Source organism: Schistocerca piceifrons, chromosome 8, assembly GCF_021461385.2.
Source record: "Schistocerca piceifrons isolate TAMUIC-IGC-003096 chromosome 8, iqSchPice1.1, whole genome shotgun sequence".
Classification (NCBI taxonomy): Eukaryota; Metazoa; Arthropoda; class Insecta; order Orthoptera; family Acrididae; genus Schistocerca; species Schistocerca piceifrons.
This window is the reverse complement of record NC_060145.1, coordinates 98,705,590-98,733,451: the sequence shown is the minus strand read 5'-3', so window position 1 is coordinate 98,733,451 and position 27,862 is coordinate 98,705,590. Positions and strand designations below refer to the sequence as shown.

General features: G+C 45.1%; 1 protein-coding gene and 1 non-coding gene across 5 annotated transcripts in view; one reads left to right on the top strand and one right to left on the bottom strand.

The window, feature by feature from the left end:
- Positions 1–27,862, top strand: part of LOC124711241 (TBC1 domain family member 4) — a 485,094-nt gene that overhangs the window by 260,076 nt on the left and 197,156 nt on the right. The window contains exon 1 of one of the 4 annotated variants that reach the window (XM_047241205.1): positions 11,609–11,874. The exons of the other annotated variants lie outside the window; for them this stretch is intronic. The gene's annotated coding sequence lies outside the window, so the exon portion shown is untranslated. Of the gene's footprint in view, positions 1–11,608; positions 11,875–27,862 lie in introns of those variants that run through there. 4 annotated transcript variants of the gene reach the window in all.
- Positions 4,464–4,535, bottom strand: Trnae-uuc. The gene has a single exon. It is a non-coding gene; the product is annotated as a tRNA-Glu (tRNA).

Sequence of the window (27,862 nt, the reverse complement as noted above, 5' to 3'; positions counted from 1 at the left end):
TAAGTAGTTCTAAGTTCTAGGAGGCTGATGACCTCAGCAGTTAAGTCCCGTAGTGCTCAGAGCCATTTGTCATAGTCAGCTGCATCAGGTGCGAGGGCTCGGTAAAACTTCGAGCAGTCACACTTGATGCAGCGAAAGAAGAAGAAACGTCACATCTTCAGATAGTGTTACATGCTACGAAATAGTATAACAAACAGCTACATAGAGAGTTACATTTTCAGACTGACTCAGTTTAGTGTTGCAGAACCGCCACTTACTTTTGCTGTATTTGTATGTTTATCTCGTCTTCACTCCCTGTGTGTGGTATAGCATCCGATTCCATATCTGTGCTTGCGTCTGTGTCGTTTACCGTGTACTGTTGATCTGTTCGATGTGGAGCCTGCCTTATTCTAGCGTATCGTCTCTCCTGTTTGTATGCCGCATTAGTGCTCGCGATACTTCGTCTCCGACTTTGTTTATAGAGTTCAAGTCATCCTAACTCGGTCTTGTGTGTCCTAGGGCGTCGCAAATGAGCACTGGGTGATCAGGTGTGCCCTCGCCACAGGTACAAGTGTGAATCTGTTTTAGGCCAAATCTGTGGAGATGTACAGGATACGGACCATGACCCGTGAGAAAGTGCACAATGCCGCGTGTTGGATTTATGTACTTGAGATCCATACAACAGCGAATAAATTGGGCATGCGTCGTAGGTTCACGGTCAGAACATTATCGGCGTATGTACGTTGGGAGTAACTTCGCCCTCTATGACTGGCTACATATTAATGTCCGATGCCTAACTTTCCCAAATGGATTACAGCAAGTATTAATCTCCTATATTCATGGAAAGAAAACAATAAAATAGTGCCGGCCGCGATGGCCGAGCGGTTCTAGGCGCTTCAGTCTGGAACCGCGCGACTGCTACGGTCGCAGGATCGAATCCTGCCTCGGGCATGGATGTATGTGATGTCCTTAGGTTAGTTAGGTTTAAGTAGTTCTAAGTTCTAGGGGACTGATGTCCTCAAATGTTAAGTCCTATAGTGCTCAGAGCCATTTGAACCAATAAAATAGTACGGTAGGAGGCTTACGACTTCCATTAGCCCTGAGAGAACATCTCTAGAAGGTGTTCCATCTTATCGGCACCCTCAGAAGTTTCTTCGTACCAGGTTGTGGAGAACATCAGCCGTCTAGGGGAAAATTACTCGCCGTAGAAATCAGTGTAGTTGGTCTCGACCACAACCCATTTAGGAGTAGTACGGAAAGCTGACCGATCATCTGCAGGCTGGAGAAATCCTCCCGACGCCAGACAGCGGAAACCCCTTCTGGCGTACAGAACAGCCACAAAACAAGCGGATAAACTCGACCAAGAAATACGTTGGACGATCTAATGAAGATGTCGGCTGCATTGAAGATCGCGATATTGACATTCTGCTTCGAACAGTACCCTTTTTTGGTACCATCAGTACGCAACAGTCACATTTAGTCCCGTATGGTTTGAAACTTTCAAGTTTTTAACACTTCTGAAGGTCCCATGAAGGTCCGCTTAATTCTTCGGATTTTATTTTGTTAATACGCAAGTGACGTCATTCATTGGTAACTCTTGAGGCTGATAATCCGCCGTGTTTATGACATCATTGGTCTGTCGGCGCGGCATCGCGTTGTACACTAACCCCGGCCGTACTTACGGTAGCGGGAGCCCCCGCGATCACCTAGGCGGGAGCGCGCGCCTTCTAGAAAGGCGAGAGTGCCCCCGCCGGGCAGCGATCACGCGCCCCCCGCATGCTGGCGGTCACCTTGCTGTATTTCGGACGCCGCCCGTCAGTCGAGCAGCCATGCACGGCCCGCCTGCCTGCCAGAACGCGGCGCTCGAACAGAGGAGGCAATCGTTTCGCGGAAGTTCTGCAGTGTTGACCACTTCCTCGCTCCCTCTACTTGCTGTCCAGCCCTCACCGCAGAGCAAAAAGTTTTCCATGGTGCCGACCCATAGTCATCCAACATTTTTTGAATGAATTCACCTCTATTGGACCGCATATTTCTGTATATTTCCTGTGTAGTATTTAGATCTTGGCTTTCACGCCATTACCAAGTACGTAAAAATTAAGGCCCCTAGAATCAAGGTCTTGACGCAGCAGTAAAATCACTCTCTTAAAATAACGGGCTATGTTAGTAACTACATCCCGACATGTAGCTACTAACATGGTCTGTTATTTTAAGAGAGTGATTTTTCTGGTGTGTCAAGCCCTTGATTCTAGAGGCCTTAGTTTTTACTTATGGACGTATAGACAGTTGTCGATATGTGTCATGGGGAGGCAGCTTTAGTGACTGACTGCTAATGTGAAGTTTCTTTGTCCTTCTGAGGAAGGCAGATTTCAATCCGTCGAAACCGTGGTAAAGGTTATTTGAAAACCACCGTTTATTGCATCTGGTTGGTTGGCTGCCTGCCTGCCTGTTACGCCTGCTGTTCCGTAACCGGTGCTGTACTGTAGCCGTGTTCAAAAATATATCGAGACCGTTTTTATTTCAAGTTTGAAGTCAAATAACGAACGACAAAACAAATTAACAATTTTCTAATTTTTACCTTTACTAGTACAGTGAAACCTTACTTCTCGCCAGATTTCGTTGTGCCATGCGAACGGGATGTACCCTCTAGGTTTTGATTAGTGAGTTGGCGAGTGTCAAACTATGCGACGTAAATGATCGTATCTTTTGACTGAATTGACTGAAAAGCTTAACGTTTTTACACTACCAACGGATCAAAGACCTTAGTATGAGATAAATTTGAATTTAATACATCTACCTGATCCTGAGAAAAAATGGTTTTGACAGTCGCACAAACAGACAACAAAGTGATCTTATAAAAGTGCAGTTTTTACCGATTGTGGTAAGGAACCGCAAAACGGATACATAATATTATAGTTTTAGATTTTATTGTCTTGGAACCAACACTGCCCACGTCCAGGTTGTTTGGGTTAGCCGTGTGTAGATCCTCTATAGTCTAGGTTTCTGGACGCAGCTCTTGTTGCAAGAGGTGGCTGGTAGTCTTCAGCTGTCCTCAGTTACCCCCACGTGTGTTCTTTGGGCCTTGCAGCTTCAGAGCGCATCCATTGACAGACGTCCGTCGAGACACGTCCAGGTCGTCCACTTCTCGATGTGGCCCGGAGGCAGTTGTTCTGTGGGATTGTGGAGCATCAGGGAAGCTCTGTGTGGCCCACAAAAGGCTTTTCCTACGTTTAAGCCGCACGGAGTGGTCGCGCGGTTTGAGGCGTCATGTCGTGGATTGCGCTGCCGCCCCCGCCAGAAGTTCCAATCCTCCCTCAGGGCCGGCCGGAGTAGCCGAGCGGTTCTAGGCGCTACAGTCTGGAGCCGCGCGACCGCTACGGTAGCAGGTTCGAGTCCTGCCTCGGACGTGGATGGATGTGTGTGATGTCCTTAGGTTAGTTAGGTTTAAGAAGTTCTAGGGGTCTGATGACCTCAGCAGTTAAGTCCCATAGTGCTCAGAGCCTTTTGAACCATTTGAACATCCCTCAGTAATGGGTGTGTGTGGTGTTCTTAGCATAAGTTAGTTTAAGTAGTGTGTAAAAGTAGGGACCGGTGATCTCAAAAATTTCGTCCCTTAGGAATTCACACACCTTTGAACCTACGTTTATGCAATTAGGTGAACTGGTAGGTTGCCATATAGATGGTTTATCGCTGAGGTTAATGCCTTTGTTTCTTCTTTCTGGCAGTCAGTTTCCGTCTGATGTCTGGTGGTCCAAGAAAGTGCAACTCGTCCTTCGTTATTGGCCTGAGGCATCCTGTTAAAAAACACGACACAATTCTCTAGGGGGTATGTTATCTGCTTGGCGTGACATGACTTTTATGCCATTCCGGGCACGCACACTTTTCTACTGAATGTCACAGGCCGAGGGTTATAGTTCTTATCTCCGAGGACTGTGCATCCAATGAAGTTGCTACCAGTCTGTGGATGATATTGTTTCCGTTGCAGCTTTCTGTTTAGTGTCCACACAGTGTTTTCTGTAGGTGAGTGTTCCGTCGAAGGTGACGTCTGGATATTTTGGGGTCGCGCAGTGTTCCAGTGGAGCGCCCTCCCAGGTCAGCTGAAGGGTCCTCGTGGCCTGTCTGTTCTGTATGTGGCACACACGTGTTAGAGTTTTGGCACGATTAGGTGTGACGTGATTGTCCTCGTAATACGTAGGAAGTTGCTCCAAGGGTCGTGATAGGTAGTTCTGCACGACGATGAAGGAGCGGCATTTATTGAGGGAGGAGTTGGTCGTTACAAGATTGGGTCTTCCTCAGCTTTACGTCATAGTTACGCCAAACATCTAAGATCGTTATACAGAAAATATTCTTGAGACATTGTGAAGCCATAGAGGAACCGGTCGAGGACGTGTTTCGAAATTTATAGTTTTAACATAGCAATATACCTAAATTTATAATTTCTGTAACCTTAAGATTCCGGTGATCTTGGGTGAACGAAATAAAAATTTTTCCCATGCCGGGAATCGAACCCGGGCCTGCTGGGTGAAAGCCAGCTATCCTAGCCACTAGACCACATGGGAGACGGCAGTGAGATAGCTACTGCTATGAAGGTCCGCTACGTATACCAAATGAGGTGAGTCACATAAGCAGTTAACTTCAAATTATATTCAGTGTCGTACCAGAAACGGAAATTCTGTTTTCACCCAGATGAGATGCTGTTTTTAGTTTTCACTAACTTCTAATATTTGTTACAGAGATACTGCTATCAACTTGTTTTGTAAAATAAGAGTATCGTAATTTCTGCTGCTAGTATCTTGTTTCCGGATCAGACCGATTTAACGAAAGCTGGAGTTGGTGACGTCACGCGGAACTGTCGCGTCTTGCTGGCGGGAAGCGACAGCTTGATGACGTCATCAACTGAGTCTAGCGGCACACGCCAAATGCTCACTACACAGAATAGATAGGTTTTTGTGCCCCTTTTGTATCGGTATTGCGGCGATGAAATATTCCTTTTCCTCCTCATCCAACGCGACATTTCCCCTTGCTAGCAGCCGGCTTGGGTGGCCAAGCGGTTCTAGGCGCTACAGTCTGGAACCGCGCGACCGCTACGGTCGCAGGTTCGAATCCTGCTTCGGGCATGGGTGTGTGTGATGTCCTTAGGTTAGTTAGGTTTAAGTAGTTCTAAGTTCTAGGGGACTGATGACCACAGATGTTAAGTCCCATAGTGCTCAGAGCCATTTGACCCATTTTTTTTGTAGGTGAGCATAGTGGATGTGTGTTTAGTGCAGTGTTATGTTTAATTGTAACGGTTGCTTATACTCAGAGGTCCAATGTGTGCTGAAATTACCGTATGACAAAAATTCAAATGGCTCTGAGCACTATGGGGCTTAACATCTGAGGTCATCAGTCCCTAGAACTTAGAACTACTTAAACCTAACTAACCTAAGGACATCACACACTTCCATCCCATAGGCAGGATTCAAACCTGCGACCGTAGCGGTGGCGCGGTTCCAGACTGAAGCGCCTAGAACCGCTCGGCCACCCCGGCCGGCTATCGTATGACAGTGAAACTTGGTTGATATGCTAAGGTGTTAATGCGGAACCGACTTAAGCCGGAAAAAAATAGTTCCAGTTTTGGCCACGAGGTCCAAACGCGGCACTGTGAACGCAAGAAAGACTTCTTTATGTAGTGTATTAGGAACGGGATGTAGGCAGAAAAGGTCAAACAAGTGAGAAAAGCATAATACTGATTTTACACAGTTTCGTTAATATGAGCGCCGGGGATGTCGGCAAGATGCTGCATCTACAAAACGATGTGATCAACAGTTGCTCGCAGCAGTTCCGGTGGAACTTGAACAACGAGTTGCTGTGTACTGGTCTTCACGTCAGGTAAAGACCGAACTTGTCAGTTTGATATCCGCAGAGCCAAAAGCGACAAGGATTCAGGTCAGGTGCTCTTGCAGGCTGGAGATTAAACGTTCGTGGAAGGCTGATCATCTCTCACTGGACGACCGACGTGAGGTGTTGACCCATCTTGGATGAAAAAAGTGGTTTGCACTCTTCCGAAGCAGTAATCATATGCTGTAGGAGATTATCTCGATAACGTGCTGGTGTGACGGCACAGATGACAAGCGCTCTGGGTGCATTCTCTTCAAAGAAGAACCGACCGAGAATAAAGGTGCTTGTGAATCCACAACACACAGCCATATACAGCCAGCGCAGTGGCTCTTCGTGCACAACACGCAGTTTAACAGTACCTGAAATTCCGCAGTTCTGTTTTGTTCACTGCACCATGTACCGTAAAATGTGCCTCGACAGTCCGTAGAATACTACCTGGCCACATGTCGACCCGTGTCAGAAACCGAAGAGCAGATTCAGAACATTGATACGGGTCATGAGGTTTCAGTTGTTGTCTGGGTATCAGCGTGATACAGATGCAAATATTTCCGTACTGTTGACCATGGGACGGACGATTTTCGTGACACTACAGAGCACCAACACCACTTGAGACGCGTGCTACACGGTCAGTTACAGAAGCAGCAACCTCGTCGATAAGTTGCACCAGGATAGGACGGCTTCGCTTTCCAGATGACACACCAAGCTCATCCGTTTTTCGAATTTCATTATCATCAACTTCAAACCATTTAGTGACATCAGGTGTCTCCTCAGAACATTCAGTCGGTGATACTGTCTCAGTGGAGCACTGTAGATGCTGCGTTCACATCAAACAGTTTCAGCAACAGCTCACTCTCTCTCTCTTCTCGATAGCCGTACTGTTGACTCACGCTATGGTTTGTCAGATGATAGCGCGGATGTTATATCATTGTCATACAGACAGTGTACAGCGCCAGCTTTGCACCTGGTGGCCAGAACTGAAATTGAGTTTTTGCAGCGTAAATCGGTTCCGCATTACTGCATTAGCATACCTACCAAGTTTTGGTGCGATACGATGATGATAGAGGGGAGAGGGTGAAAACTGCTGCCGGCAAATAGCGTACTCCTCTCAAATAACAATGGTTCAGCCAGAGTTGAGGTCCCCATCGGACGAATGCATCACCATCAACAGTACCAGATGGTCTCGTTTCATAAGACACCGCTTAGAGATTTGGAGTTTAATCCAGCACATTGGTGCAAAGACTGGCATCAAGAACTCCACCGGCCGGCCGCGGTGGCCGTGCGGTTCTGGCGCTGCAGTCCGGAACCGCGGGACTGCTACGGTCGCAGGTTCGAATCCTGCCTCGGGCATGGCTGTGTGTGATGTCCTTAGGTTAGTTAGGTTTAAGTAGTTCTAAGTTCTAGGGGACTTATGACCTAAGATGTTGAGTCCCATAGTGCTCAGAGCCATTTGAACCAAGAACTCCACCCCGTGTTACAACCTTGCCACTGAAGTACTAGAAAACTAAAGTAAAGCAAACTTCCTATGAACAGGCTATGAAGGTTCAACGGTACCAATCGGCCGCCGTGCCATCCTCAGCCCACAGGCGTCAGTGGATGCGGAGATGGGGGAGGGGGGCATGTGGTCAGCACATCGCTTTCCCGGCCGTACGAGAGGCGTTTGAAAAGTCAGTGCAAAAATAAAACCTACTTACGTGTTTGGGGTAAAACTTTTTTATTTTTCGACATAGTCTCCTTTTAGACTTATCCACTTCGTCCAACACTGTTCACATTTGTTGATCCCTTCCAAATATTAGGAATTGTCCAAGTCTGTAATATACCTATTAGTTGCTGCAATCACCTCCTCGTTTGAATAAAATCTTTGACCCGCCAGCCATTTCTTCAAATTGGGGAACAAATAGTAGTCCGAGGGAGCCAAGTCTGGAGAATAGGGGGGATGTGAAACGAGTTGGAATCCTGTTTCCATTAATTTTGCGGCCACAATTGCTGAGGTGTGTGCTGGTGCGCTGTCGTGATGGAAAAGGACTTTTTTGCGGTCCAATTGCCGGCATCCAGTAACGATGAATAATATGCACCTGTAATAGTTTTACCCTTTTCCAGATAGTAGATGAGGATTATCCCTTGCGAATCCCAAAAGATAGTCGCCATAACCTTTCCGGCCGAAGGACTGGTCTTCGCCTTTTTTGGTGCAGATTCTCCCTTGGTAACCCATTGTTTGTTCAAATCTTCAAATGTGTGTGAAATCTTATGGGACTTAACTGCTAAAGTCATCAGTCCCTAAGCTTACACACTACATAACCTAAATTATCCTAAGGACAAATACACACACCCATGCCCGAGGGAGGACTCGGACCTCTACCGGAACTAACCGCACAGTCCATGACTGTAGCGCCTCAGACCGCTCGGCTAATCCCGCGCGGCTAACCCATTTTTTAGTTTGTTGTTTAGTCTCAGGAGTACAGTAATGTATCCATGTTTCATCCACAGTGACGAAACGACGCTTAAAGTCCTGCGGATTCTTCCTGAACAGCTGCAAACCACCCTTTGCAACACTTCACACGATTCCGTTTTTGGTCAAGCGTGAGCAATCGCGGAACCCATCTTGCGGATAGCTTTCTCATGTCCAAATGTTTATGCAAAATATTATGTACCCGTTCATTCTAGATGCCCACAGCACTAGCAATTTCACGCACCTTAACTCTTCTGTCATCCATCACCATATCATGGATTTTATCAATGATTTCTGGAGTCGTAACCTCCACAGGGCGTCCAGAACGTTCAGCATCACTTGTGCCCATATGGCCACTCCGAAAAGTTCGAAACCACTTATAAACTGTTCTAATCGAACGTGCAGAGTCGCCATAATGTTTATCAAGCTTCTCTTTAGTCTCCCTTCATAAAGTAATGTTTAATCACCACACGAAATTCTTCTTCGTCCATTTTTTGACAATCACTCGACTTCCTTGATTCACACGAATGCCAAACAGAAAGAAATAGACCAATATGGCTGAAACTTGGTGTGCATTCTTTCCAAAGATGCTACCAACTAAACATGACCTTGATACGTGACGGTTCTAACAACCCTGCCACAACAAAGGTCATAAATTAATTATGATTGTAGTGTTGCTCACGCTTCTAAATATGGCATTTTCAGGCAACAACAAAGTTATATTATGTGGCAGGTATAATTAGAGCACAGTTAATAAAGTCATCTCGTGAAATAATGGATAAACTAGGCACTCATCTTTTCGTGTTTCCCACGCTGGTCTCGTTGTGAACTCATGGCTCAATCGTCGAAAATCTAGGCAGTGATGATTCCAAGCTCGGATGCAAAGAGGCCTAGGTGTTATTCTGCGATATTCGAAAGTTTTATAGATGTGTTTCATAAACCATTCTTGAAGATTAAACTTCTGCAAGTTAGGACAATGGTGATGTAAAAAAATAATCAGCACTCCGAAATTAAGTTACACTTCTTTTTTATTACTTTTGTTGCACCAACACTTCACAATATAAAACATACTTGAAAATATCTTCCTCAGTTTTAAAGTTAACATTTCATAAACTGACTGCAATTTGCGTCTTTTCAACATGACGACCAAGACTTGACTCTGTAATAACCGCTTACGCGCCCAAAAATGAGAGTTACAAGTACATCAGAGATCATAGTGACAAAAGAAAGAATTCACATAAGAATAATGTCATTGCAATATAAACATATCGATGTATCAAAGTACCTCTACATTAATGAAATCAAATCTGAATGTTGTCTCAGAAACATGTTAACTACTTTACAGAAACACAGTAGAATATTGCTGGTATCGAGAGGGTGAGGTGAGGTGCCGTAATGGTTACGTAATTTAAGTACCATTACACGGTGGAGCCATTTCTCGTACTTTGCACGGACTTTTCAAACGCCCCTCGTTTGTCAATTTAGGAGCCGGTGATAAACTGGAAGTCAAAATTTGATCCACCACCAGGATTTGAACTCGCTTACCTGCCTTTTTTTGAAAAGGATGGAAGGGTAAACAAACAATCTTTATTCGTACAATTGTGCTGTCCTAGGAATAAGAAAAGTATCGAGACAGCAAAAACAATTTGGAAACCATAAAATCAACGTAAAGGCCGCCCTCTTCTTTTTTTAAACATGAATAAAGTAAATGACAATCCTAGTCACGGGCGGGAGTGAAAATGAAGTTATCATCTGCATCACAATCCCTGCAGCACACGGTGTCGCATCGTAAGTCTGGCAGAAAGCCATATAATCTTGACCATTTCTGCCTTTGTGGGCGGCATGTATTTCTCCTGCGTCGACCATTCGAAGGACCATTATCTGAGGCGGTCTCGGTGTTTACCATCGTTGTGTGTGTGTGTGTGTGTGTGTGTGTGTGTGTGTGTGTGTGTGTGTGTGTTTTGTTATTGTTATTTTTTGTGTTGGTTTTTTTTTCCACTTTAACATAATCCAGTCATAACTGGCGCCAACAGGTAGGGGCCAGTTTTCTTCTCTGTGTGCTATATACCAATATAATTGAATCGCGCAGTACTGTCTCTAGTCGTTCTGCTGCAGGAGTCTTCTCAGTTTTGGGACACCCCAGCTGTCGGGCGGATTGTGGAAAACACTTCCTAAAAAATTGGAAAAGTAAGTCCTGTATTTCGTATGACTCCGTATGAGCTCGTGTTGTTCTTGTAAATACATCCAATAATCCATCACGGACTTAATATCGTACGAATAACAATATTTCGTCGCATGTCCAGCGATCCAATTGACCACATACGTCTTTTGTTTGGGAAAAAAGGTCTTGTCCGGTAAAAAAAGTACATCTGATGTGATTTCTGTGCAGTTAGTGCGCCGAAGGAAGGCCAGTATTCGACGCGTCAGCATCCAGACGTCCCTCGCTGCGCCACACACTAAACCATGTTCTTCCGTGGCTAACAGTCCACAGTTGGTGCAAAGAGGAGAATCGACCATATGAATTGTATGTAATCGACTCCTGGTCACAAGTTTACGGTTTATAAGAATATACCACATCGATCTCGCTGCTGTTGACAGTAATGGAGTATGCACTGCACACCAAATGTGGTTCCACGTTCTCGACGGGTATTTGAATTTCATTATGTTGCAGCCATGGTGATCCATCAAGCACCTATAGATCTCTCGAGTCGTGGGTATCCTCGTCGAAGGTACTTTCAGACGAACATAACTGTAATCAACAAGAAATGAGGCAATGTGTGCAAGAGAAGGCGAAATATTGCCCACCGCAATAGGGGGTTCGTACGAAGGCGGAACAAGTACTTCTATCAGAGCTGACGTTATGGTATGCTTTCGTTGTTGCCAATTTCGTATCATCGCTCGCATGTAAAGCGCCAGAGCTTTGTGTGGCACGTTTGTGAGGTTGAGGCCACCGTTCCGGAACTGTAGCGTTAACGTGTCATATTTGATCTTAAATAACATCTCAGCCCGGCTACGGAGCCCGGGGGGTGGGGGGGGAGGGGGTGTCCCTGGCTGCGGGAACACCGGCCGTGCCGTGCCGTGCCGTGCCGTGCCGTGCCGTGCGGTGGCGTGGCCAGCCCTGGGCACGCAGCGGCCGCGTGGACACCGCCGGCCGGCCGGCGCGTCCTCTAGTCCGCCCTGCCGGCGCTAAAATTAGGCCCGCCTTCCTCCTGCCTCAGCTGGCAGCCCATCTGCGTCACCCCCTGACGCCGCGCCGCTTCCACAAAACCAGAGGCCGCGTCGCCCGCCCGCCAGTAGCCACCCGCCGTCTCGGGGGGAGCTGACAGCACCGCGGCCACTGTGCGCCTAGTGGCACCGCCAGAGGCGCTGACCCAGTGAGCTCTCTCCGTCATCGGTCCGCGTTCGCCGCGCCACGTTCGCGTTCGCGATAACGTTCACGTTCAGATCCGAGTGACGCGTGGGGCACGCCCAGCACGCGGCGGCCATGATCACGGTGCCCATCGGCAAGTCCAGCCCGTACCACAGCCCCAGCCAGAGCGACGCGAGCAGCCTCAACCTGCGCAGGGGGGCCACAGGTGAGTGAGCGGTGGCGGCGCGCACCGCCCGACCTTACCCTACCCTACCCTGACCCCTCACGCCCCAGCGGGGCCAACGAGATATACGGGCCCTGAAACGAAGTTGTGACGTCACACTAGTAGTCCTGTCCACCATGCTCCAGCAATGCTCGGTTCCATGCACAGCCCACAGGGAATCCATATTTAACTGAAAAAATGACAACTAATGGTCTTCATTTTCTACATCTACATATATACTCCGCTAGCCACAAAGCGGTGTGTGACGGAGGGCACAATTCGCGCCAAACTCATATTTCCCCCCCCCCCCCCCCCCCCCTCTGTTCCACTTGCGGATCGCCTCAGTACGAGCTCTTATTTCCCTTACGTGGTGTGCGTACTGCAAGACCTTCGGTACACACACCATCAGATTATTTGACTTGTCGCTCTAACGAAGTAGGTGAGTGTCAGCAATATGTCTCGTGGTGTTATCATGGCGTGTTTATCTTCCACCGTTAGGTCAGACGGTAGAAATGCCACTTGCACGCTTAGAGTAGCTGATTGACGGTGACCGACTTTAAACAGAACTAGATTAATTTTCACACACATTTATTAAAATAATAACAAGCATAAAAATTACTTAACTTGGCTCTGGATCCTATTTACAATTAACAATCTGAAGTTCCTTTGGTATTGGTATGTTAATCTTATTCTCACATAGATCTTTGATACTTGACAAAAGTGTCTATACATTTATCTTCATGGCTATGTACAGGAATATGGTAATCTTATTAGGTGCAGACTGAAACTTGACTGTAGACTTGTACAGACAAATGTAGAGCTAGTACAGACTGGTACAGACAAATGTAGACTGACTAATCGGAGGTCTGTACACTCGTTATAATACTTCACGCGTTCATGTATCACTGCGCGAGTGTGATCCGTGAGGAGAAAAGGTTCTACGTTACCACCATCTCATTGGCTGCGTTACATATTAATACCCGGATCGGCGGAAGCAGAATTTGGTCCGTCTCTATGGCAGCGCCATCTCGTAGTGCGGAGATGGACGAGCACTGCGCCTGCATTGTTGTGCTCAGCGGGACACGCTCTAGTGGGAAAGTTGTGTACGCACTGACTACGCAACACCTTATCTTTGAATGATGATCATTACGCGATTTGAAAGTTGGTGGTAATAATATATGCCCTACATCCTCGGAGAAGATTGGATTTCGGAATGTAGAGAGCAGCCCCTTCTGTTTAGTGCGTCGTCTATCTGCAAGTGTGTCCCACTTCAAACTTTCTATGAGATTTGTAACGCTTTCGCGATGGCTAAATGTACCAGTCACGAATCTTGCCGCTCTTCTTTGGACTTTCTCAATCTCTTGAATCAGACCCAACTGGTAAGGGTCCGATACAGACGAACAATACTCTAAGACTGGACGAACTAACGTATTGTAAGCTCTGGACGAACTAACGTATTGTAAGCTATTTCCCTGGACGAACTAACGTATTGTAAGCTATTTCCTGCATCGCTTCAGGATTCTACCAATAAACCGCACTCTAGAGTTCGCCTTACCCGTTACCAGTGTAATCTGATCATTCCATTTGAGATCATTTCGAATAGTCACACCCAGATACTTGACTGATGTTACCGCCTCCAAGGACTGATCATTTATTTTGTACTCTTACAGTAATGGGGATTTTCGCTTTGTTATACGCAGTAGATTACACTTACTAATATCGAGAGATAACTGCCAGTCATTACACCACGCATTTATTTTCTGCAAATCCTCACTGATTTGTTCACAAATTTCGTGTGATACTACGTTCCTGTAGACTACAGAATCATCGGCAAACAGTCTAAGGCCACTGTCAATAGCATCAACCAGATCGTTTATGTAAATCGTAAAAAGCAGAGGACCTATTACGCTGCCCTGGGGCACACCTGAAGTTACTCTTGTTTCTGTTGAAGTTACCCCGTTGAGGACGATATACTGGTCCGTGTCTGTTAGAAAATTTTCTACCCAACCGCATATGTCATTGGATAGACATTAAGCGCGCACTTTTTGTAGCAAGCGACAGTGCGGAACTGAGTCTAACGCCTTTCGAAAGTCGAGAAATATGGCATCAACCTGGGAGCCGGTATCTAGAGCCTGTTGTATATCATGCACAAAGAGGGCCAGCTGTGTCTCGCATGACCACTGTTTCCTAAATCCGTGATGGTTTCTGCAGATGAGCTTCTCAGAGTCTAGAAAGGTCATTATGTCTGAATACAAAATATGTTCAATGATTCAACAACAAATCGATGTCAGTGAAATTGGCCAGTAATTATGTGCATCCGATTTTTTACCCTTTTTATAGATTGCTATGACCTGGGCCTTCTTCCTTTCCCGTGGAACTTTCCGCCGTTCCAATGGTCTCTGATAGATGACGGATAAGAATATTTGTAGCATAGTCAACATAAAATCTTACGGGGATACGGTCTGGGCCAGATGCCTTTCTGGCGTCTAAGGATCTTAACTGTTTTACAATCCCAGATACACTAAACACTATGTCAGCCATCCTTTCGTTTGTTCGACCATTGAAAGGGGGAATGGTGCTGCAGTCCTCTATCACAAACGAGTTTTTGAAAGCTAGGTTTAGAATTTCGGCCTTGTGTTTATCATCATCAGTTACATTACCCGTACTGTCAGCAAGAGTAGGTATTGAATTATTTGTAGCGTTAATTTTGTTGTTTGCTATCGAGAACATGCATGCATTCAATCGCGCAGTCAGGAATTATTAAATTCGTCTGAATTAGTTGCTCGCTCGCCGCCGGAGACGGCCGCAGGCATTCCTGTAAGATCTGCAATGTCACGAGCTGTGACGTACAAGCCACAGCGTGTCTTTCTCGTGGGCCTCGCTACCGAGCCACGTACAGCCAACGACCTGCCTGTCGCAGCTGTCATTCAAAAAGGCCCCAGCAGTGCGTTGTGCTCGAATGTGAGCATATCGGACTTCGTGTCAACATGCGGAACCATTATTAGTCTTTGGACCTTGCACATCTGCCAACTTTGAAGTCCTGCCAGTTTTTCTCGAGTTCACTGCCCACTGCTTTCCTTCTCCTCTCCAACTAAGGCGCTCGTCATCTTTCTACATCTACTCCCCTCCCCTCCCCTCCCCTCCCCTCGCCCCGTCCCGCCAAGACGAAGGTACTTCACTCCTCTTTCGTAGTTCATTCGAGAATTTTGCCTCCGAAAATTTACTTTCGGAAATACTAGACTTCCAGGGGCTGGGGTGGTAGGGGGAGGCGGGGTTGCAGAGAGACTGACATAGCAGCACATCTCTGTAACACCTGAAGGAATTTCCACCAAAATTGGCAGCCGTATCACTGGAAAAATTTGCTTTGGCAGTAATAGAGCCCTAGAACGCATATGGCCTTATGGTGTAAAAAGGCGTAACATCAAAGCATAACTCTGGAACGCCTTCAGAAATTTCAACCAAATGTGGTATATACGTTACTCATTTTATACAGTATATAAATGTCGTAGTAAGCTGTCCCTACTACCGGTAGGGACAGGAGTGACGATAGGATGGGATGATATGTAGAAACGCCCGAATACGACCTGTTAGTAATTAATTTCCTGCAATTAGGTGACTTCCAATACGATGAAAGTATCAAGCGCGACGTCTCTCTTATTTGCGCTGTCCAGTGCGTCAGCACACCGTGGGAATGGGCACTGCATCGTGTTTCGGGGTCAAATATCGTAACACACGTCCAGATACCACAGAGTCGCATGGTGTAACACAGCGGGGAATCATAGAGTTACCAGCGGTAGTCCTTTATCTCGAAACGACGATCAGTTAATGGCATCATCAGAATTCAGATGAAACTGGAGAGCGAAATTCGCTGTAGGTACGAATGAAAAACATCTGTGAAACATATATATATATAATCATATGCGTGCGCAGACGAAGCTGCGTGCAAAAAGTTGATTATAAATTATTAAAGCTCACATTAAAATGTAAAATACCTTACATTTATGACTTACAAACATTAGATTTCTGGATGGAAAAAAATTCGCGACGCATTCCATAGGTGTGTGGCACACATTGTAACGTAGCCATGTACCTGTTGGGAAATCCGGATGCATGTTGATGAAAAGGGGGGATGTAACATCGCAACATTCGACGGGAGAGAAAGTGTGTCTAAATAGGTTCAGCATTGAAGTACGAGTGGAAACGCTACAGAAATTCGTTGGAACATGACACAGAGCTACTGAAAAGGCACGCTGGTTGAACTAAGACCAACCGAGCCGCGTTACCACCACTCATGATTTAAAAAGAATTCTGGTGTCCATGTGTTTTGCTTAGTGCCGTACGTTATTTAGTGCGAGAACATACATACAAACGAATGATTTTTTGGCGAGCTTTCTGAGCAGTATAAAGCAAATCGTATTTGTGGACAGTATTGTATCGCATGTTCGTGGTAATACACAGCTCAGCATAGTGGAACAGAAGATGTAATGAAAACTATTGTACCATTTTTTAAAAGCTGTAGAATTACGATTTATGTATTCATGAATCTTTGGAAAACAAAAACAATTTTATGTTGAAGATATATTATTTGTAATGGAACACTATTTTCCACACACAGCCCTGAGCAAGTGCCATTCCCGTATGTGCTATATCCGTATAATGTGTTAGAGTAGGTGTGCCATATGGGTAAACACCTCGTCGTGTTTATTATGCTAAATGTTGGTGATTGGGGGGGGGGGGGGGGGAGGAGAGTAATACGTTGCCCGTCTCTTCTTCGAACGTACCCTCTCGGAATTGCAATAGTAAATCTTCCCCTGATACATAGCGCCTCCCAGCTATTAAAGGATCTCGTGGCGAAACGCGCCGCTCTTTGTCGGATCTTACGTATATCTTTCTATTAATCATATCCAGTAAGGGTTCCAGACTGATGAACACTACTGAAGAGTCGCTCCTTCGGGAGTTTCGCAACCCACTGCTTTCGTGGATGAATTACATTTATGTACTTCGCAACATCCTTTCAGTGAATCTGCTTTTCCTTCCCTTCCTTTCATCGTCTTCCCACCACTTCGGCACTTTCATAACTTCACGCAATACGTTTCAGTTTGGCAGTGAAACTGACTGAGAAAGATCTCAGACGACGTCCCAGAAATCTCGGTCTTGAAACTCTCTCTTCAAAATTATAAAATTCCACATCCTGCTCAGCTCAGCCCACGGTCAGATAGTGGTTAGCACACTGGACTCGCATTCGGGAGGACGACGGTTCAATCCCGTCTCCAGCCATCCTGATTTAGGTTTTCCGTGGTTCCCCTAAATCATTTCAGGCAAATGCCGTGATGGTTCCTTTGAAAGGGCACGGCCGATTTCCATCCCCATCCTTCTCTAACCCGAGCTTGCGCTCCGTCTCTAATGACCTCGTTGTCGACGGGACGTTAAAGAAACACTAACGTAACCACGTTCAGGATCATGCTCAAAGACTTAATGCTGCCATTTTTACTATTCGAAGTAAATAACTGATAGCTCAACACGAAGAGTGGTCTAGTTTGATTGTTTTCATTTCCTCATGACGTATGGTATTATATTTTGGGGTAAGTCTTCCCATACTAAAAGTATATTTTTGTCTCAGAAGAGGGTGGTTCGCGCAGTAAGTGGTGTAAGAACGCGAGCCTGTTGTCGACCCCTCTTCACTAGTCTGGGTATTCTGACATTGGTCTCTCAATATACATATTCTTTACTGTCATTTCTCGTTAACAACATCAGCTTATCCCCAAGAATTAGCAGCTTTCACTCGGTTAATACTCGGCAGAAATCTAATCTGCATTTGGATCGCACTCCCTTAACCCTGTACAGAAAGGTGTGCGGTATGCTGCTGCATCCATTTTTAGTAAGCTACCACTCAAATTCAAAGATCTTAGAAGTAATCCACGCGCTTTCAAATAGAAACTGAAGAGATTCCTCATGGGTCGCTCCTTCTATTCTGCCGAGGAGTTCCTTGAAAAATTAAGCTGATTCCTATGTTATATTGTTGATTGCGTTTACTGAAACTTATGGCATGTCTTTTTCGGGTTCATAAACATTTCATTTTATCTGTTACTACTTCTATGTTGTAATTTCATGTACTGACGCGCTCCATGACCTTGGAGATTTGCTCCTCAATTTTATCCTGCAGAACTAGACGCGTAAAATAAAATATACATAAAAGCTAGAAATTCCCACTTGGGACGTCACTGCCTTACAGTCAGGCTCTCTTAATATTTGGCTGATTTTTTCTTACAGTGGCATTCTTACAGGTGCATTGCTGTATGTGACGAGTAACTTACTCGCTGTCAGTTTCTTGAGGCGATGGAAATTGCGACCTTTTTCTTTTTAAAAAGGGACAAAACGAAGTTGTTAGGCGATAAGTCAAACGACTACAGGCAATGAGACGTTTAATTTGATATTTTTCTCTGTAATAAACGGTGACGCGCTGTCTCTCAGATGGCAGTAAGTCCTTCCTCCTGATTTCATCGATGACTTCCGGCAAACAAATTGCAGTGTACCGTTCAGCATTAACTGTTCCTCAATCCTCTAAAATCTACAGCAACGGTCGCGATATGTTGAGTGTAACCTAAGAAACAAGCGATTATTTTCATGCGAGCGTCATTCGAACGAACCACTTTGATTGGTTTCCGGCCTCTAGGAAGGCGGAAACAGTTGACTGCTGAGTTTCGAGGATGCTACGAACATATCCAACCTTCATCTCCTGTTACGTTGTCGAATACAGACTTTGCGTTTCCTTGCGGTCAGAATTGTTGAGCGTGTCCTTACACCAAATGACACGAAACTGCTTTTTAACTTCAATCGTATTGTCAGGAATGCATCGAGAACATGTCTTTTTCACAGCTGAATGTCATTCCACAATCGAATGCATTTCAGTCTTCCAAATGCCTAGGGATACTCTCTGTCTCACGGTGACACACTTCCTCTTCAGTCATGTCGCAGCACATACCCGATTTTTTGGAACAAAAGGCGTTCTTCACGAAAGTCATCGCTGACAGAATCACTACCAATACGAACTTCTGCAGACCATTTGTGAACAGCGTTTCTGAAGGCGATTGATTACGAAGGTTGAACGAAAATGGTAAACAAATTATCCAGTGAAAATATTCATTTAAATTTCCTATTTTTCACAACACTACGGGTGTGAAACGTGGACATTATTGAAACAAGAGAGATTACTAGAAGACCTGGACATACAGTGCTACAGAAGGGTGACAAACATCAGCTTGGGTGTCCAGAGTTACCAGCGAAGAGGTGCTCAGGAAGACTACAGGAAACCAGATCCCTGTGGAGCACATTCAGACAAGAAGACATAAATTCGTAAGAAACTGTTAGACAAAAAAATATGATTGGAGCAATAGCAGAAGCAGATGATGACGGGAAACATTCGCCGGGGACGACCAAGGATGTCGATCATGAGGCGGATTATGATTGATGTGCGATGCATTCCTGACAGGAAATGAAAATGAAGGCAAACAGAAGAGGGAGAATGGCGTTCTGCTGCAAACCAGTACTAACGAGAGAGCGAGTTTCTTAGACATTAACTGAAAAAGAATAATCAGACAATTTCTGAACTGAAATTTTCTTAACAATAAAAATGACAAACTTTAATAGACTGATAATGTCATATCTCAACAGTCGCCATCTGATCGTCATCTGTACAGTCTTAAAAGGCGACACGTTTATCATATTTCGAAAGTAGGTAAATAACTTTTGAATACACAACTCTTCGAAAAGTTTAGAAAATGATAAGGCTTATGTAACAGAATCAAATCTCCGCTTATTTGCTCATCATTAAAAGTCTGACTCTGCATCAAAAATTAAAAATAAATACCTCTAGAATTAAGGTAATTGTTTCTAAAACAAAAAAACCTTGGTCCACTACTAACGGAATACCTATAGAATATCTTGACTGAAGGCGTTGTTGTTGTTGTTGTTGTTGTTGTGGTTGTGGTCTTCAGTCCAGAGACTGGTTTGATGCAGCTCTCCATGCTACTCTATCCTGTGCAAGCTGCTTCATCTCCCAGTACGTACTACAGCCTACATCCTTCTGAATCTGCTTAGTGTATTCATCTCTTGGTCTCCCTCTACGATTTTTACCCTCCACACTGCCCTCCAATACTAAACTCGTGATCCCTTAATGCCTCAGAACATGTCCTACCAACCGATCCCTTCTTGTAGTCAAGTTGTGCCACAAACTCCTCTTCTCCCCAATTATATTCAATACCTCCTCATCAGTTATGTGATCTACCCATCTAATCTTCAGCATTCTTCTGTAGCACCACATCTCGAAAGCTTCTATTCTCTTCTTGTCCATACTATTTATCGTCCATGTTTCACTTCCATACATGGCTACACTCCATACAAACACTTTCAGAAACGACTTCCTGACACTTAAATCAGTACTCGATGTTAACAAATTTCTCTTCTTCAGTCTTCGACCATCAACAGTTAATTTGCTCCCCAAATAGCAAAACTCATTTACTACTTTAAGTGTCTCATTTCCTAATCTAATTCCCTCAGCATCACCCGAAAGGCTATTTACAATTTGCAATTTGTACAAAAACCAGATGGCAGTTGTAAGAGTCGAGGGACATGAAAGGGAAGCAGTGGTTGGGAAGGGAGTGAGACAGAGTTGTAGCCTCTCCCCGATGCTATTCAATCTGTATATTGAGCAAGCAGTAAAGGAAACAAAAGAAAAGTTCGGAGTAGGTATTAAAATCCACGGAGAAGAAATAAAAACTTAGAGGTTCGCCGAATACATTGTAATTCTGCCAGAGACAGCAAAGGAATTGGAAGAAAAGTTGAACGGAGTGGACAGTGTCTTGAAAGGAGGATATAAAATAGACATCAACTGAAGTCGTAAGCTAAGTAAAAAAAAATTCTAACGTAGAAAAGAAAACTAATAACACGCAGTGACGTTGAAACTGAGAAAGTAATTTAATACCACCATTTAAGTTCTCCCGTCTACTCGGAGAGAGTGATACATGCGAAGTCCAAATTGTAAACAAACACTGCTGCCATCTAGTCGAAACTTACAATCACAGTTGGGTAAAGACAACAAATTTCGGAAATGGTGGTGTAGTTCTAGAAAATGTGGCACGCATAAATTTAAGAATTATATATACCACAAAGCAGTTAGATTCAGGTAAATGTTTATGAAGCAGCTGGATTCTTGCGTAATGGAAAAGACTCACTTGTCCAACGCTAGCTTTTGTTCAAAACTTCTAACCACGTAAAAGTTCAGAATTACTTAACTACAGTAGTTTATACCTCTTAAACAATCACCATGCAGCGTGAAGTCTGTGCTTTTGTCTTGAGTGCTCTAAATTACATGTTAATCGGCCATATTTTCAGTTCCCTTGATGCGCGAAAGGTAGCACTAATCGTTGGGAAGAATATTAATAGCACATGACACAGAGAACCACTTTTCATTCATCGTTCCTGAAATGCTAATAACTTGAAGATACTACTTCAGTGTCGTGGCACTTAAAGAACACTATAAACAGAAGATACTTCGTCTGGATGCACATCGTCGAACGCATTTGATCCTCAGTTTACGTGTATGACTCCCGACGCACTACTGCCGTGTGCAGCGCTTCTTGGTACTCTTTCGAAACCTCTGCTTGAATTGTGGACAAATATCGATAGCTACATTGTTTTCAAACTCTGTCGCAAAGTAAATCCAGCGTTACAAATATGAAACACAGTTTAAATGAAAAGAACATTCTGTAATAGAGATGCATACTTATTGAGAAATAGACAAAACATTTTGGTAATACAAGGATAGTCGTTCAGCATCGAGCGAAGTGTTAGACGACTATAAACGTACAAAAACTGGAGATTTCCGTTGCATTCCGACTTAATACTAATACAAAAAAAAAACATTTTAGGCTAGTCGTGTCGTGACAGTTGCAAACAAACCATGAGAGAGCAAGATGCTGGAGATGGTCTCAGAAACAGTGGTGTCAGAGGAGAATTGCCAGATTATAGCAGTAGAATAAGAAAGAATTAGTCAATAAATGAACGCGAACTAGTTGGTGTAACTTGCTCCGTAGAAGAGCCAAAGAAACTGGTACACCTGCATAATATCGTGTAGGGCCCCCGCGAGCACGCAAAAGTGCCGCAGCACGATGTGCTATGGACTCGACTAATGTGTTGGAGGGAACTGACACCATGAATCCTGCAGGGCCGTCCATAAATCCGTAAGAGTAAGACGGGGTGGAGATATCTTCTGAACAGCACGTTGCAACGCATCCCAGATATGCCCAATAATGTTTATGTCTGCGGAATTTGGTGGCCATCGGAATTGTTTAAACTCAGAAGAGTGTTCCTGGAGCCACTCTGTAGCAACTCTGGAGGTGTGGGGTGTCGCACTGTCGTGCTGGAATTGCCTATGTCCGTCAGAATGCACAATGGACATGAATGGATGCATGTGATCAGACAGGATTCTTAGGTACGTGTCACCTGTCAGAGTCGTATCTAGACGTATCAGGGGTCCCATATCACTGAAACTGCACACGCCCCACACCATTACAGAGCCTGTACCAGTTTGAACAGTCCTCTGCTGACACGAAGGGTCCATGGATTCATGAGGTTGTCTCCATACCCGTGTATTGTGTGTTTTGGACCGGGGACCTAAAAGCGAAGGAGAGACTTCACCCCGCCGTATCCCTCAGTGGTTCACAACCCCAGAACAGGCCGCAGCAGTCCAACCACTTCACCGCCGCCCCACACCGAACCCAGGGTTATTGTGCGATTTGTCCTCCAGTGGACACCCCCCCCCCCCGCCCCCCTCCCCACGTGAACGTCTCATGCCAGACGAGTGTAGCCCCAATGTATGCGTGGTAGAGTAATTATGGTGTACGCGTACGTGGAGACAGTGTGAATGCAGCAATCGCCGACATAGTGCAACTGTGACGGAATAAGGGGAACCAGCTCGCATTCGCCGAAGCAGATGGAAAACAGCCTTAAAAACCATCCACAGGTTGGCCGGCACACTGGACCTCGACATTAATCCACCAGGCGTATTCGTGCCGGGGACCGGCACGCCTTCCCGCTCGGGAAGCAGCGTGTTAGACCGCGCGGCTAGCCGGGCAGGCTCTCCATACCCGTACCCAACCAGACAACATGTTTCCAGTCACCAACAGTCCAATGTCGGTGTTGACGGGACCCAGTCGAGGCGTGAAGCTTAGTGTCGTGCAGTCATCGAGGGTACACGAGTGGGCCTTTGGCTCCGAAAGCCCACATCGATGATGTTTCGATGAATGGTTCGCATGCTGACGCTTTTTGATCGACCAGCATTGAAATCTGCAGCAATTAGCGGAAATGTTGCACTTCTGTCACGTTGGATTCTGTTGAGTCGTCGTTGGTCCCGTTCTCGCAGGATCTTTTTCCGGCCGCAGCGATGTCGTAGATTTGATGTTTTACCGGATTCCTGATATTCACGGTACACTCGTGAAATGGTCGTACGGGAAAATCCACACTTCATCCTTACCTCGGAGATGCTGCGTCCCATCACTCGTGTGCCGACTATAACACCACGTTGAAACTCACTTAAATCTTGATAACCCGCAATTGTAGCAGCAGTAACCGATCTACCAACTGCGCGAGACACTTGTCTTATATAGGTGTTGCCGACCGCAGCGCCGTATTCTGCCTGTTTACATATCTCTGTATTTGAATATGCACGCCTATACCAGTTTCTGTAGCGCTTCAGTGTATTTTATCTAGACCTTTTTCAAAGTAGCCGTGGTGGTCTAGCGGGTCTTCTTCCCTAAAGGTCCCAGGTCCAGTACCGGGTGGGGGCGCGGGGAATTTCCGTCGTGGCAGTCTCTCCACGATCGCTCCAGGTCCACTCAGCCAGCTGTCGAAATGACTACCGGGCAGGTTTTCCTGGATAAAAGGGGATGGTGCGAGGAACCCACCAACTTTCCCCCTGCTAGTGCCGCGCCAGTCAGAAGTCATGCGCTCTAGCTGCAATTAGGTTAATAGTCGGTCACTGACCTTACCCTCCACATGTTTCGAAGGACTGTAGGCGAAAGCAAGCAAGCAAGTGCATCGAAGCCATTTCTGCATCCAGGGACAGCACGAATTGTGACATCGTGTGTTCCCACGGGAGTGTATAGCCTACGCGGTAAGTCTGAGACGTAACAGGTGTCAGGACGATCAAATTCGCTAATCGCTTTCTTTGTTTCGCGCGTGCACCTCTGGTCCAGCATCCGTTTTCCCAGAAGCGTGCTAGCTGAAGGTCGGCGTCGCTAGCCTCTTGGCACGGCGTCACGGTTCGCTTCAGTTTATTTCTGGCTGGCAGGAGAGTAACTGTGCTGTTTGTGCCGACGTCGAAAACAGCAGAGTATCCCGGCCACTATTTGGCCTTGGCGAAACACGTCCGCGGAATAGCCGGCCGGTACCTCCACACACACACAGTGCGACCACGAGTCGGGAAATGCGGATGGACGCGCCTGCATGGTTGACACCTTTAGCCGTACACCGACACCGGCGCGTGAAGTTAGACGGGAATTTCTTTGTGTTCCGGATGGTACGGACACGGGAATGGAAAATTCGACGGGCGCTAAAAGACGTCAAAGGAAAGGAAAAGGATAAAATATAAGTTGTTTCCTAAAGCACAACTTAATAAAGAGGAATACACAAAGACACACAGCTGTCTGTACAACGTGAGCTACAACTCTCAAAAATACGCCAACAGTTTTTTTTTTTTTTTTTTTTTTTTTTGAGATGCTAGCCGACAAACTGATGCCATTGTTATCCTGTGTGAAAGTGAAAAAGAATTACATGATTTTTCTCAATGGGATGGACAGTGTAATGAGCACAGAAGATGGATTGAGAGAAAATCGAAGAAAGACCAAAGTAATGAGAAGCAGCAGAAACAAGAATAGCGAGAAACTTAACATCAGGATTGATGGTCGCGAAGTAGATGAAGTTGAGGAATTCTGCTACGTAGGTAGCAAAATAACACATGACGTACGGAGCAAGGAGGACATCAGAAGCAGACTAGCACTGGCAAAAAGGACATTCCTGGCCAAGAGAAGTCTACTAGTATCAAACATAGGCCTTAATTTGAGGAAGAAATTTCTGAGAATGTACGTTTGGAGTACAGCATTGTATGGTAGTGAAACATGGACTGTGGGAAAACCGGAACAGAAGAGAATCGAAGCATTTGAGATGTGGTGCTATAGACGAATGTTGAAAATTAGGTGGACTGATAAGGTAAGGAATGAGGAGGTTCTACGCAGAATCGGAGAGGATAGGAACATGTGGAAAACACTGACAAGGGCAAGGGACAGGATGATAGGACATCTGTTAAGCCATCAGGGAATAACTTCCATGGTACTAGAGGGAGCTGTAGAGGGTAAAAACTGTAGAGGAAGACAGAGATTGGAATACCTCCAGCAGATAACTGAGGACGTAGGTTGCAAGTACTACTCTGAGATGAAGAGGTTGGCACACGAGAGGAATTCGTGGCGGGCCGCATCAAACCAGTCAGAAGACTGATGACTCGAAAGAGAGAGAAAGAGACAGAGAGACGGACAAACTTGTCACTACCCGGGTATTCATTTTGCCATGTTTGTATTAGAAACGGAAAACACAAAATCAACTGTGTTTGTTGTGAAGTTGTAAGCTCTCCAATATATTCGTTTCTGTATGGAATTAGGCCCAACTTAACCTCGCACTGTATAAAATCTAAATATTAGCAAGACTGTCTCCACAACCCAACTTAAACTCGTATGCTAACCTGATACTAAACAGAACCTAATTTGAACTGAACTGTAACTGCTATCCCTCCGTCTTGATAACGCAGCAGCAAACAGCAAGCGGCTAAGCTAGATTTTTATTCCTAATAAAATTTCCAAACTGTACTCAAACTGTTCCACGGTAGACCTTCGTGGTACAATGTGGTAAAGCGTAATGATAAACAGTGGGACGAAGAGAGTAACTATTCCTATGAAATGATATTCCAAGACAACGATTTTAGAATGTGTTAATCAAACTGTTTAATAATTAATATATTAATGCGTGACTCAGGGAAGTGGGGTGGTCTTTATTTCAACTCTGAGCAAGTTAGCTACCTGACGATAATCATACCGACAAACTAGCTGCGCAGTGCTGCAGTCTTACCTCAAACCTCTTCTCTTCAAAAAATAACATTATTCAAAATGTGTATTCTCTTCACTTTTTTACATATAAATCTTATTCCTCGTTGCTGTCCTTTACAGTCATGCTCTCTTCATCTAACAGATACAGTCTCAAGTCAACACAGCACTACTGAATACGTCCATCACCTGCCACACTCCAACTAATAATGTATCAGACTGCGCAGAGGCAAAGACTGTGCTACAACAAGACCAAAGATCGTTTAACAGTATCGTAACTTTCTCTCTCTCTCTCCCTGACGTGGACACCGATAACATACAAAAACTAGAATGACCTGACCACCTTACAAAGTATCAAACAAATGTAATTTTCATGTATTCGTGAAAACACCTTTGAAATCACGAAACAGGCGCACTTAACAATTACAGTATCCATATGATGCGGGGCAGTTTCTTTATGCTGTGCGCAGCAGCTTCGCTTGTCTATAACGCATTTTGTTAACTTCTCTGTCACGGCCCCTCATCATAGCTACATAGACGGCTATCATTTTCGCTTACAGCCGTTTCCGCTTCGCAGTTGAAAGCTGTTAAAAGCGCTGCCAGGGATTTCCCTAAGAAGACTCGACAGCAGGAGTGTCTTAGTAGTGAAGAATAAATGTATTAAAATTTCATACATGATGCAGAATTTTTTCACGTGTCCGAGTGTTTATGACGTCATGTCTCGTGAACTGAGAGTCGTACGTTGATATATTCGTGTAGGTACATTCAGAGGCACATGCGGATACTGTCAATGAAATATGTTGCGAATAGAGTCAATAGTAAAGAATTAATAAATGTAAACATCATGATGACTCGCCAGTGTTTTACGTGTCACATTGTTTATGTAGTCATATCTAATGAACTATGATAGTTAGGTGCTTTTTACCCCATAGGTATTGTTGCGTGACAATAGGGGATATGTGTGCTAAGTTTGGTTGAAATTGGTCCAATAGTTTAGGAGGTGGAACACACACACTCACTGTTGTATACGAATGATATATATGGATGGATTCCGAAATAGCGTGCTACAGGAAGGACTCAGATTTCACTGTCCACCGTAGGACGTTCTTCTCTGTACTTGTACCGCAACCGCCTTCACAGCTGCTTAATTTTATCCTTCGCCATTAATGTTGGAGTCGTAACTCATTTGCATTCGTAGCTTATGAATAAAGAAATTATCTGACTTGAGCTTCAGCATGTGATTTTTTTTACTTTTTTGTTGGCTGATTGATTGGTTATTTTGTTTCGAAGCAAAAGTAAAGTTCCAGGAAATGAGCGCCGCTCATTCGAATGTTCTTATTTTAGCGATAGCTTCTGGCACAAGTAAACACATACACAGACTGCAGACAATTCGGCACAGCGCCGAGACAATGTCCCAGTGTATGCAGGACGTGTGCCACTTCTGTTCACTAAAAGCGTCCCAAATCTCCCCCGGTGTCTGTCGTAGAAGAGCCACACACTCTGCGCATCCTTTTCTAAAAAAGCCTCCAAAACTTTTTCGCGAACAATGCGCACATTTGAGAGAATTTTCATTACTCTCTCCCCTTCTGTGAGCTCTATGCTGAGCGCTAGAGAAAGTCCAGTGTCGCGACCTCTCTATAGAGAGACGATAGTTCGCGGGTGGAAACCCCTGTGCAGCAGAACTTGGCTGTCTCTCGTACACAATAGTGCAACCGGGTTCTCGTTTTCAGTCTGGTCACAGACATAGCGAAGCAGCACACACACACCCACACACACACACACACACACACACACACACACACACACACACACACACACACACCTTTCGCACAACGGGCTTGGCT